The sequence below is a fragment of the Pogona vitticeps genome, chromosome 1 (genome assembly GCF_051106095.1).
Source record: "Pogona vitticeps strain Pit_001003342236 chromosome 1, PviZW2.1, whole genome shotgun sequence".
Classification (NCBI taxonomy): domain Eukaryota; kingdom Metazoa; phylum Chordata; class Lepidosauria; order Squamata; family Agamidae; genus Pogona; species Pogona vitticeps.
In genome coordinates, this window is record NC_135783.1 from 7138412 (window position 1) to 7151018 (window position 12607).

Consider the following 12607-nt stretch of genomic DNA (forward strand, 5'->3'; position numbering starts at 1 on the left):
GGGGGAAGCCATCATCGCAAAGTGATTTTTCCCCATAGAGAACATTGCAATGCGATCACTTTTGCAATCACAAAATCTTCATCGCTATGCGGATTCATCATTAAACGGGGCACCTGTTAAGCGAGGCACCACTGTATAAACTTTTAGAAACACTAACTGGTTCATGGTTCATTTTTTAAAAAGGTTTTAGATGTTTGGTGGATTGTGGAGCCATGAACCACCATCAGCCATGATGTTGTAGAGTCCGGATTTACTGGAGCTTCATAATACTGTGGTTGCACTGCAGTACTAGAGTCAAATCCGATACTTTGGCCCTCTCATGAGAAGAGAAGACTCCCTGGAAAAGACCCTGATGTTGGGAATGTGTGAAGGCAAGAGGCGAAGGGGATGACCGAGGATGAGATGGCTGGACAGTGTCATCGAAGCGACCAACATGAATTTGACCCAACCCGGGGAAGGAGTGGAAGACAGGAGGGCCTGGCGTGCTCTGGTCCATGGGGTCATGAAGAGTTGGACACTACTAAACAACAACTATAGTCAAAACTCTGTTCATGACTTGCATGCAATCCCAGTAGATTCAGGTAGTCGGCTCTGTGGTGATTCAGCCTTCCGTCCTTTTGAGGCTGATCAACGGAGTACTCCGCTGGTATGTGGGGTCAATGTGTAGCCTGCACGATGACATTGTAAACCACCAAAAGACTTTGTCAAGTGTGATGAAGTGGTATATATGCAGTACTCTTTGCTTTTGCTACATCCAGTCAATGCGATGGTTCTGATCTTCAGGACGAGTCAGGACTAGCAACAAGATGCTGGACATGTCTTTTTAAAACATTTCTTTTTCTTATGGTTTATTCTTTATTTCCTACTTCAGACTTGGAATCCACTCACCTCCTCCTTTTTTTATCTGGGGAAAAAAAGTTACAGCGGACCCTCTACGTACGGAATTAATCCATATTGGAACGGTGGCTGGAGATCGAAAAGTCTGTAGGTCGAGTCTCTATTGACCTACAATGCATTGAAAACCAATTAATCTGTAACCGGCTGTTTTTGTTTCCGTTTTTGTTCCATTTTGGTTTTTTTCCGGTCTGTAGGTCAAGTCTCCGGCTGCAAGTCTAACCTAAATTTTGCAGGCAGAGAAATTTGTAACTCGAAAAGTTTGTAAGTCGAGCTGTCTGTAAGTCGAGGGTCCACTGTAATTTTTAATAGGAACTTGTCTGTGGGACTTGGGACTCTGGACTCAGAAAGACTTGAGACTTGTTACCAAAGACTCAAACTCTTACTTGGGACTCAGACTCAAAGACATGCCCACGTCGCTGGTGTTTTAGTGCGTGCATGTGAGCGCATGCTGTAGGCAAAAGCAGTATGAATGAGCATGCCTGAGTACTGAGCAGAACGGGCCGGATTTTTTTAAGAATTGTGTTTTGATCTTCAGAATCAACTTGACAGCTCATAAAGTATGCACAACTTAGTATACGAGATAAAGCCAATTCTACCACAGCAAAAGAGTCACAACGAAACCAATAATTATTCCATTATTTATTGAGACAGTGTTCCAGTTTTCCTTGTTTTTCATAAAATATCTGTGAAATAAGATCTCCATCTCATTATATGATTCCCAAGTGACAGAAAATCCACATTCTTGGTGTTGAAGCTACTGTTGTTGCTGAACTGAAATATGTCTCTTTCCTTCCTTTTCCAAGTCATCTGCAGAAAGACATATATTTTTTTTACTCCAAGAGTTTTCCTTGTGTTTTTTTCCCTAATGTACATCAAGAGATTTAACAGGGAAGTGAGCTGTCTATAAATAACACAAGACTTTCTCTTGTTTTTGAGGAATATACTATAAGCAATTATGGCCAGGTAGGAATCTCAAAGGTAGGCAATTATATATGTAATTATTATTTTTAGAAATGTTGAAGATGAATAACAACATTAGATGCTTTTGTTTCTAAGGCACATACATAGAGATCAAATATGTGTGGATTAATAGAGTGTTTTTATAGATAAGATCAGATCTATAATATCTTTTTGTTTGCAAAAAAAATGGAGATTTTTGAGTAATGTATCATCCTGGCTTAGATCTTATTGGTGGACAAGCAATCTTATATATAGAATTGGGAAGGTTTATGATGAGTATTGGATAGATGGTAATGCAGGTAAAAGGATTTATAAATTATTACAAATTTAGAATGTTAGATACTAATTGAGATATTTTGAAATAGAGTAACAAAATATAATATGAGTACTGTATGTAACATGAGGTAGTATGGAAATAGGGTATAAGATCTACCGTAGTCAGAAGTATATACAGTGGTGCCTCGCATTATGACGGTAATTCGTTCCAGCAAAATTGCTATAGAATGAAAACGTTGTCATGAGAAAATAAAAAGCCCACTGAAACACATTGAAACCCCTTCAATACGTTCCAATGGGCTGGAAACTCACTGTTCAGCGAAGATCCTCCATAGGGCAGCCATTTTCTGTGCCTGTGCAGCAAGGAATACATGCCAGAAAACAGCGGGGAGCCATTTTATTTACCCAGTGGCCAATTTGAAACCACCTATCAGCTGGAGGAAAATCGTCATTTTGTGAAGAATCGGTTCCCAAAGCAGGGAAGCGATCATCGCAAAGCGAAAAATCCCTATTCAGGCCATCATTTTGCTCTTGCAATTGCGATCGCAAAACAATCGTCGTAATGCAGTTTCGTTGTAATGCAGGGCAATCGTAAAGCCAGGCACCACTGTAATGCATAAGTATGTATGGAAAATACCTCCCCATCCATTTGTTGTGTCTGTCTTATATATTTTTTTGTTTTGTCTTATAGGTTTTTGTTTGTTTGTTTGTTTGTAGGTATGTTTTAAAAATAATTAAAAATTTAAAAAATACTTTGTCTTGTTGTGGGACAAGGCTATGGTCTTTCGGACGACACAATGTTTACTGATTATAGACATTAAAGCTGGTTTGCAGAGAGTGCAGTTCCCTCATCTATGCACCTCTTCTCATGAACCTTTGCAGCCTTCTTGGCTGGTGAAGTCTCTGTGACGTGGCCTGTGTCCATACTAGTTCCTCAAAATACTGTAAGGAAGAGGGAGATGGTCAATCTCCCCCATAAAAAATTATAGAGAATCCCTTTCTTGTATAAACAGCAGCACCTGCCCTTATTCCCCACCCAGTTTGAAATTCTATAAGATTTTGTTTGGCCCTGAGGTCAACTCTGGACTGTCTTTCATTTTCAGAACAAATACTGGCCAGCCAGGAAAATAAAGGGAAAAAAGAATACTTTCCTGGAAACCGTCGAAAAGAAAAGGGCTCTCTTGCAAAATCATCATCATCATGATTGTCATTCCTGCACAAAATGTCTACTGAGACATTCAGGAAAAGGTTAATCGGAACACAAAAGGGAAACTGAGGTCCTTAATTTGCCCCAGTGGGAGAATTTTACATGGTTCCTGCTGTTTCTCCCATCCGAATTTTCGTGCTTTCATTTTCCTGCCCATTTCCCCCGAGTGTTTAGGATTTGGATTCCTGGAATCGGCAGCTATACAGTGGTGCTTCGCTTAACGATAACAGTCCGTTCCAGGAAAATAGCTGTTAAGCGAAAATGTCGTAAAGCAAAATGTAAAAAACCCATTGAAACGAATTGAAAACCATTCAGTGCATTCCAATGGGCTAAAAACTCACCCTCCATACGGCAGCCATTTTCGGTGCCTGTATAGTGAGGAATCCATCCCTAAGCACAGCAGGGAGCCATTTTAAGCACCCGGCAGCCAACGATCAGCTGTTTTTGATTGTCGTAAAGCGAAATTTGGATCCCGAAGCAGGGAACCGATCGTCGCTAAGCAAAATTCCCCCATTTAGACCATCGTTTTCCAATCGCAATTGTGATCGCAAAAACATTGTCGGAAAGCGCATTTGTTGTAAAGCAGGGCAATCGTTAAGTGGGGCACCATTGTATGTCTTTATTGTTCTTCAGGCCAAAGACTGCTGAATATCTGGGAATATAGTGAGCCTTAACTAGAGGGCTTCATGGCTCAGAGAGCTGACTGAGGAGCCAGAAGCCGAGAGCGCCATTCCCCTCAGTGCCTGCTGTGAGTAGAGCCAGCCAGAATTGACTTCACGGCTGATCATCATGAAGGTGACGATAATGACAAAAGGGGTTAACTGTGGCTGATTTGCATTCATTGAACAACTATTGAGCCATGGAAATACTTCAAACTTTTGAAATGTTGGACATCAGTGGCTGGACACCTGCAAACATGGGGAATGGAGTTATGGAAACAGGAAGACATTCTTGGTTTGCATTTCAGAGAGGTGAGAAAAGGATAACATCTTACTGTAAGCAACACCAGATTCCTTCCGCACATTTTCCTAGAAATTGACGATTGCACTGAGGATTCGTTGTACAGGTGCCCTTCATGCTATTGCACATTTCAGAATTTGTCGCGTCTATCCCGATGTACGCATCCTCTAGATAAAGTCAAGGAATTAATGAAGTTGTTCCTTCTTGCTGGCTCATTTGTTGTGTGTTCCTTAAATCTCCTTTCAATTAACATGTCATTTAGCAAATATTTACAGGCCGGCATGCCTTAGGTAGTGCAAAGATTTCAATTAACGTATTGTTTCATTTTGATGCATTATTTCATGTTGGCCCATTGCTTACATCAGATGAAATACCATTAATCATTGAACAGCTCAGATCCTAGTGCTGTAACCTACTTCATGTAAGGCTGATTATATCAATAGTAGTCATGACTTTTCAGAAATTAAATATTTCTGCCTCTCTCCTTAAAATCCCCAAACTCTCGTGTTATCCCTGTCATCATCAGGAAGTTGTGGGAGCCAGGGGATGGGAGCAGGAAGTTTTTAACTACAGTGGACCCTCGACTTACAGACGGCTCGACCTACAGACTTTTCGAGTTACAGACTTCTCTGGCTGCAAAATTTAGATTCGACTTACAGCCGGAGAATCGACCTACAGACCAGAAAAAACCCAAAATGGAACAAAAAGAGAATAAAAACCGCTGGTTATGGGATTAATCGGTTTTCAATGCCTTGTAGGTCAATGGAGATTCGACCTACAGACTTTTCAACTTGCAGCCACCATTCCGATACAGATTAATTCCTTAAGTAGAGGGTCCACTGTATCAAGATCGCTGCCTCTATGAAAGGTATTCTGGCAGTCGTGAATTTCAGTAATTAAAGACTTCTTTCTCCTCTATCATAGCTCCCACAACTCTCCCACAATGAAAGGGACTATGCAGGAGCCTGGAGCCATAGGGCAGTAGTCAGAAATGTTTATTTTCTAAACCTTGCTCCTGCTCATGGGAACATCAATCTGACACAATGTAAGTTACAACAACAGGATTTCAGCCAACAAGCAATGATATTCACTACTATATGGAGAGTTTTCTTTATCAACATCTTAAATATAATACTCTTATTAACTCTATAAGGGTTATAATACCCATGTCCTGACAATGTAGTTGTAAAACTTACAGAAATATATAATCAAATCATGTGTAGCACTGTTAAAACTTGATAGATTCCTCTACATCCATTTAATTTCTGTGCAGCAATAAATCCCCTGTTAATATACTCTGCTTTGCATTCATCTGTCTCTGTTTAGAGAATATCTTTACAAGAAATAATCTGTATTTCATGTAATACAAACCTATGTGCCAAAGTAGAGATTTTGTGGAATTTGATTTTTCTACATCCTCAGTCTCATTTATGAGAGACAGAAAATTCACTTTCCAGGCTGGATTTCACCTACATGGTATCTTGCTATCCAAGATAACCACCAGTTCTTGTCCAAAGCTAGAATGCTATTCACCAAAATCCTGTTAGCAAACACAGAGCACCAGAGCAACACCACGAGAGCGCATCATGTTCTCTGGTGATCTGTGTTCCATAATTACAGAAACTGAAGATCAGCCCATGGAAAACAAGAGGGATTTCCACTTATGAAAATGATTAATAGATTCCACTTTTCTCAAGGAATATATGTATGCCTTACCTGGGGAAGCCAAGATCATTAATAAAAATACAGCAATGAAGATGCTGCCAGACTGCATGTCTTAAGCTTGGTTGGGATCTCAAGCAGGAGACGGAGAAAACAAACAGGCCGCTGTGCAATTCTGGTGTCCACTCCAAATCTAGGAGTGCACCTATTTATTAGTCTCAGTGATTTATTTTCTATTCAACCGAGTTCCTTCCTATTCCCGATTCAGTCCATTTGCTGGCAGAAATCATTGGTTCTTTGCTGCTCAACAGGTCGTGGTGTTCTAGAGAGAAGAAACAAAGCACCTCATCGGAGCTTGATAATTTCCAGGGTTCACTGGATTGGAATCATTTCTTTAATTGCAGCTCCAACTATCCTGATTATTGCCACCCCATCAGAAACCCCAGAGTGATGCAGTCAAAGAGAAGTTTGCAAGTTCACCGAAATTTGGTCTGGAACTTGGTCTTTCTGCACTACCCACCACAGTCATGGGGCTAGCTAGCTATGCCCCATGCCCCCCCCCAAACCAACATCTTCATCATGCAGGTCCCTCTGGAATTGCTCAAGAAATGTCTAAAAAGCAATTAAAAACTTGGCTATTTACGCAGGCCTTAGTCAGCTAAGTTTTTTATTTTCTTTCTCTCATCTCATTCCATTCTGCTAATTTTAATCTAATTGCATTAACTAATATATTAATTGTATTTTATGATTATTTATATTTTATATTGTCCTATTTTATGTTGTAAGCCGCCCCGAGTAAACATGGTCTAGAGGGGCGGGGTATAAATTGAATGAATGAATGAATGAATGAATGAATGAATGAATGAATGAATGAATGAATGAATGAATGAATAAATAAATAAATAAATAAATAATCCCATTAAAATAAAAATTCTGGTTCGGTTCCTCTAGCTGGACCGACTTTTTAGGGTACCTGTTAGAAAGGAAATTTACTACTGGGCATGCAAACTTGTCTTTTGAAATACAGTGGTACCTCAACTTACGAATGTCTCCGCTTGCGAACGATTCGAGTTACGAACGGCTCCATTCGCAAAAAGTTGCTCCAACTTGCGAACAGAGCCTTGACTTACGAACCAATAAAAAACCTGGGAAAAAAACACCTTTCCTGCCCTTTGTTGAACTAAGTTCATCTCAGGTCAAAAGAAGAAAAAAAATTAAAAATAGTCCCCCTAGTGGTAGAGTACGGATTAACTGGCTGTGCATTAGTTTCTATGGGCACTAATGCCTCTACCTATGAACAGCAACTTGACATATGAACGAAAAACAGCATGTACAGATTAAATGGTTTTCAATGTATTCCTATGGAATAGTTTTCCTTGACTTATGTACTTTTGATGTACAAACGCCGTTCCAATATGGATTAAGTTCGTAAGTCGAGGTACCACTGTACAGGGTTTGGTTTATGAAAAGCACAGAAATTCTGCAGAATGGAGATGAAATGGGATTGCTGTCCAGATCAATTCATCTCAATGGGATAAAAGAATAAAGATACAGTGGTGTTTTTACGATCGCATTGTGATGTTTTATATGGCAAAACATCGCATTGCGATGATCATTAAGCATCTCGCTTACCGATTTTCGCATTGCGATGTTTCCCCAACAGCTGATTGGCGGTTCCTAAATGGCCGGCGGAAGAAAAAATGGCTACCCGCAGCGTTTTCGCACGGTTTCCTTGCTTACCGCATAGCGGTGAGTTTATCCCCCATAGGAATGCATTAAACGGGATTTAATGCATTCCTATGGGGTTTTCTGTTCCGTATAGCGACGATTCTGGATAGCGATGATTTATCCAGAATGGATTATCATCGCTATGTGGGGCACCACTGTACATTAATAGAGATATTGCCTCACAATAAAGATGAGATCATAAAACTAAATGTCCCAGACAGTCGGAGAGTCCATCCCATAAACTGCTCAATGGCAGCCTTGACTGTCTGTCTGCAACTCTGTGAGGAGCTGTGACATTTTCATATTAACATATAGAGAGGTGCTGATTATATATTTTCATGGTTACAATGAAAAGCTTGTTCATCTTTTGAGAATAAAGAACCAAAATGGAATAAGTTTCATTCCCTGTCCATTGAACATTTCTTCACTTATTCCCTTTGCATCTCTCTGTCTCTCCAGGGAGGGAAGGAACAAATGACCTTATGATATTGTGAGAATATTGCTAAAGCGCTATTCAGGTAGGAAATAATGTTGACGCAAGGCTTTTAATGAATGAATGAATGAATGAATGAATGAATGAATGAATGAATGAATGAATGAGCAGCTCTGTACTGGCCCATAATGCAGTAAAGATAATTTGAAGCATTTGATATATCTTAAAAGAGAATGTGAAAAAGGAGAAAGATGAAAAGTAATTTTGTATCACCATTCAGATAAATGGACCAAATCGCCTCTGTACACCTCTGGCCTGATCAACCCAGTGTCCGGGTGGCCCGCTCCTGAACCTGAACCAGTGAGACAGCCCTACCAGCTTCCCTCTTAGCATCCTGCCAGATGCGATTATTACAATAAGGGTCTCAGTCCACCCACTAGACATTGTGTGCACAATTTAAGACACAGGATGCCTAGACCAGTGGTTCTTAACCTTTGTTACTCAGATGTTTTTGAACTGCAACTCCCAGAAACCCCAGCCAGCACAGTTCATGGTGAAGGCTTCCGGGAGTTGCAGTCCAAAACTCCTGAGTAACCCAAGGTTAAGAACCAGTGGCCTAGACTACAAAGTTTGTAGATCCCCAGAATATTCAGTATTGAAGACTCATCTGCCCGTCCGGCCTAGTCATTTCCAGCACAGTGGACAATCACAACATCGGAGGGGGAGGAACACAGAGTACCCTGGGATGCCAGAGCATGCCTCTCTGTTTCCTCCCCCTATTCTAACAGGGGCCAGGACCCAGGTTCTGTCTCCATGAAGAATCAGTCATAGACCTGGCTGCCCAATAACTAAGCTGCATTTGATCAGGTGTATCTGAATCTGACTCCTAGGAACTACCCCATACCTAAAAAAAATAAATACAGTGGTGCCTCGTATAACGAGGAATCCACGTAACGATGGCTTTTTTGCGATCGCTTTTGCGATCGCATACTGATGTTGCCTATGGGGAAAAATCGCTTTGCGATGTTTTCCCCATAGGCACCATTTGCTGGCTGAGCAAGCGGACGTTCGCTCGGAAGGAGGTGGGGGAATCTTCCCACCTCCTCCTGCCCGATCGCCGGCCTGTCAGCTGGCTGAAAACCCGGCGTTCGCTCGGGAGGAGGTGGGGGAATCTTCCCACCTCCTCCTGCCCGATCGCCGGCCTGTCAGCTGGCTGAAAACCCGGCGTTCGCTCGGGAGGAGGTGGGGGTGCTTCCCACCTCCTCCCGAGCGAACGCCAGCCTGTCAGCCGGCTGAAAACCCGGCGCTCGCTCGGGAGGAGGTGGGGAAGCTTCCCACCTCCTCCTGCCCGATCGCCGGCCTGTCAGCCGGCTGAAAACCCGGCGTTCGCTCGGGAGGAGGTGGGGGAAGCTTCCCACCTCCTCCTGCCCGATCGCCGGCCTGTCAGCCGGCTGAAAACCCGGCGTTCGCTCGGGAGGAGGTGGGGGAAGCTTCCCACCTCCTCCTGCCCGATCGCCGGCCTGTCAGCCGGCTGAAAACCCGGCGTTCGCTCGGGAGGAGGTGGGGGAAGCTTCCCACCTCCTCCTGCCTGATCGCCGGCCTCTTAGCCGGCTGAAGTCCGGCTATGCTTCCAACCCTCCCCCCACAGCTTGGATCCGAGCCGCGGGGGGAGGGTGGTGGGATCCAGATGCCTTTCAGGCATCCCGGGCTTGGATCCCACCCGCCGCCAGTTACCCATGGTTTGGGTAACCGGCAGGGGGTGGGATCCAAGCCCGGGATGCCTGAAAGGCATCCAGACCCCCCACTCTCCCCCCGCGGCTTGGATCCAAGCCGCAGCGGCTATCCCAGCCATGGCCAGACTCTAGGGAGTCCAGCCATGGCTGAGGTAGCCGCCGCAGGTCAGATCCAAGCCGCGGGGGGAGGGAGAAAACTGGATAATCCCCTTCCTATTAGAACGGATTATCCGGTTTTCAATGCATCTCTATGGGAAAACTCGTTTCACTTAACGATGTTTTCCCATAGCGATGTTTTTTTTAGAACGAATTAACCTCGCTATGCGAGGCACCACTGTAAACATGGGCAGAATAAGGCCTAAAACTGGTGCATAGGGCATACGTACAAGAGCGCTGTGATGACTATCTCACTAACTTCTTCATGTCTTCAACCCTGAACTCCGACACAGTTGCTTCTGTATACTTGGTACTGAGTGCGAACCCTGCCAGCCCACATGCTGCAGAGCCCTGTCCATAATTTTCCAGAATTAGTAGTTGTGAAAAAAGGAGGCCCTCATGATGATAGAAGAGGTACCTCTGGCCAACCCCTCTGCACCAAATAATGTACACGGGTGCCTCGCTTGACGAGGATAATCCATTCCGTTGAAATTGCTGTAAAGCGAAATCCTCATCGAGCAAAATTAAAAAGCCCATTAGAATGCATTAGAAACCGGCTAATGCATTCTAATGGGCAAAATACCTCAGTGTCCAGCAAAGAACCTCCATAGGCCGCCTGTTTTCCGGTGCCTGTCTTGCGAAAAAAAACAGCCCTAAAAACAGCAGGGGGCCATTTTGACAGCCGGTGGCCATTTTGGGAGCCGCCTATCAGCTGTTGAAAATAACATCGTTTTGGGAAGAATCGGTTCCCGAAGCAGGGAATCGATCATCAGGAAGCAATTAAAAAAAAGCCCATAGGAAGATCGTAAAGTGATCGCAAAAGCGATCACAAAAACATCCTCATGAAGCGGATTTGTCATTAAACGGGGTAATCGTCAAGCAAGGCATGACTGTAATACTGTTTGGACAGGCAAAGATCTGTAAAAGAACATTGACCAAGTGCAATGTGCTTCCCATGCATTACCCATGTGGTCTATCTCAGATCTACATATATGAAAGGGCAGGCTAACCTTCAACATCACCAATCTTATAAGGAGAGGCCTTTCTCTCATTCCCCACCTTCACAGGTGTTTGGTAGCAAATTCATTAAACTGAACAGGTGTTGGAACGCCATGTTTTGCTGCAACTTCTGTTCCCTTCCTTCAGAAGACTTCACTATTATTTGCCATCAAAAGGTAGTCATACAGAGGAGGGGCAGGGTAGCTTCTCAATCATTCCAGAGTGCAGGACTCATGGTAATGGGCTCAAGCTACAGGAAGCCAGATTTAGGCTGAATATCATGAAAAAAACCTTCTTAACTGTTAGAGCAGTACGACAGTGGATCTTGGGAGGTGGTGAGTGCTCCAGCACTGGAGGTATTGAAGAGAATATTGGACAACCGTTTGAAAGATCTGCTTTGACTTGGATTCCTGCCTTGAGCAAGGGGTTGGACTCGATGGCCTTATAGGCCTCCCTCCAAGTCCATTATTCTATGATTCTATATGAGACAGGGAAGAAAATATTGTGTTCTGAGGTGAAAGCAGTTGGGAAATTTGGGAGAAAGGAGAATCCCAAAGCGTTTTTAGCACTAGTTTGCTTGGAAAGGCAATTTTTCAAGACCACATTGTATGAATAAATCTAGAGCACAAGAGAGTCAAGAATACATCATTTCTGCCAGCATGCTCTGAATCCATCATGGGGAAAAATGTTACTCACTGTACAGCTGAGTAGTTTTATCTCTTCCTCTCTGCTTGTCAACCAGGACACAAAGAGCTTGCTTCCTGAAGGAGAAGCTGTAGAAGGACATGCCTGAACAAATGGCACAGGCAGAACTTGGAAAATAAGTTTCCCCCACTTCCCATGATATCTCTGCTAGCATGGTCAACATATTTTATTTTATTTGTTTTTCTATTTATTTTATTTATTTATTTATTAAATTTATACCCCGCCCCTCTAGACCATGTCTACTCCATGGCCCCATTAGTGCAAAAAGCACTATTCTGGATGGTTTGTTCTCCTTGCAGTCCAGGGGACTCTCAAGAGCCTCCTCCACCACCACAGTTCAAAAGCATCAATTCTTCGCGGTCAGCTTTCTTCTGTGAAAGTGTAGTCATGTGCATTTAAATTTCTTTTTCTTTTCTTTTTTCAAGCAGTGGATAAGTGAAACCATGGGTACTGATCCTGTGGATACAGCAGTCCTACTGTACTGAGAAACAGTGCCAGAGGCCAGTAAGTAAAGAGAGCCACGAGTCAAATGAGTTTTGGAGCCCCTGCAATTGAGGATGGGAGATGCAAGGAACATGCATTCTCTTTAATGTCTAATTTGACCCTCAGTTTGACATGCCTTCAGAGATCAATGCTGACGCTGTGGCTTGCATGGAGAGTAACTTCACTTTGCTATCACTGGTAAATCACTGATTGCAGAAAATTTATAATACAAGGAGGATACACGTGTCGAAAACTACAAAAGGATGATGACACTAATGACAAACGAAAAACAAATGGAGTTTATCTCTCACACACATTTTTGCATGGGGTTACATAATGGATTACAAATGCATTAAACCATTTTTATTTCTTTGAAGAAAAGAATCCATCATTGATCCACAGCTGGCT

General features: G+C 43.0%; 1 long non-coding RNA gene across 1 annotated transcript; it reads right to left on the reverse strand.

Annotated features, from left to right (window-relative positions):
* Positions 1-1223: 1223 nt before the first annotated feature.
* On the reverse strand, positions 1224-7170 carry LOC144584862 (uncharacterized). Its single transcript, XR_013539333.1, has 2 exons — positions 4335-7170; positions 1224-1704 (listed from the first exon to the last, which is right to left on the reverse strand). It is a non-coding gene; the product is annotated as an uncharacterized LOC144584862 (long non-coding RNA).
* Positions 7171-12607: the final 5437 nt, after the last annotated feature.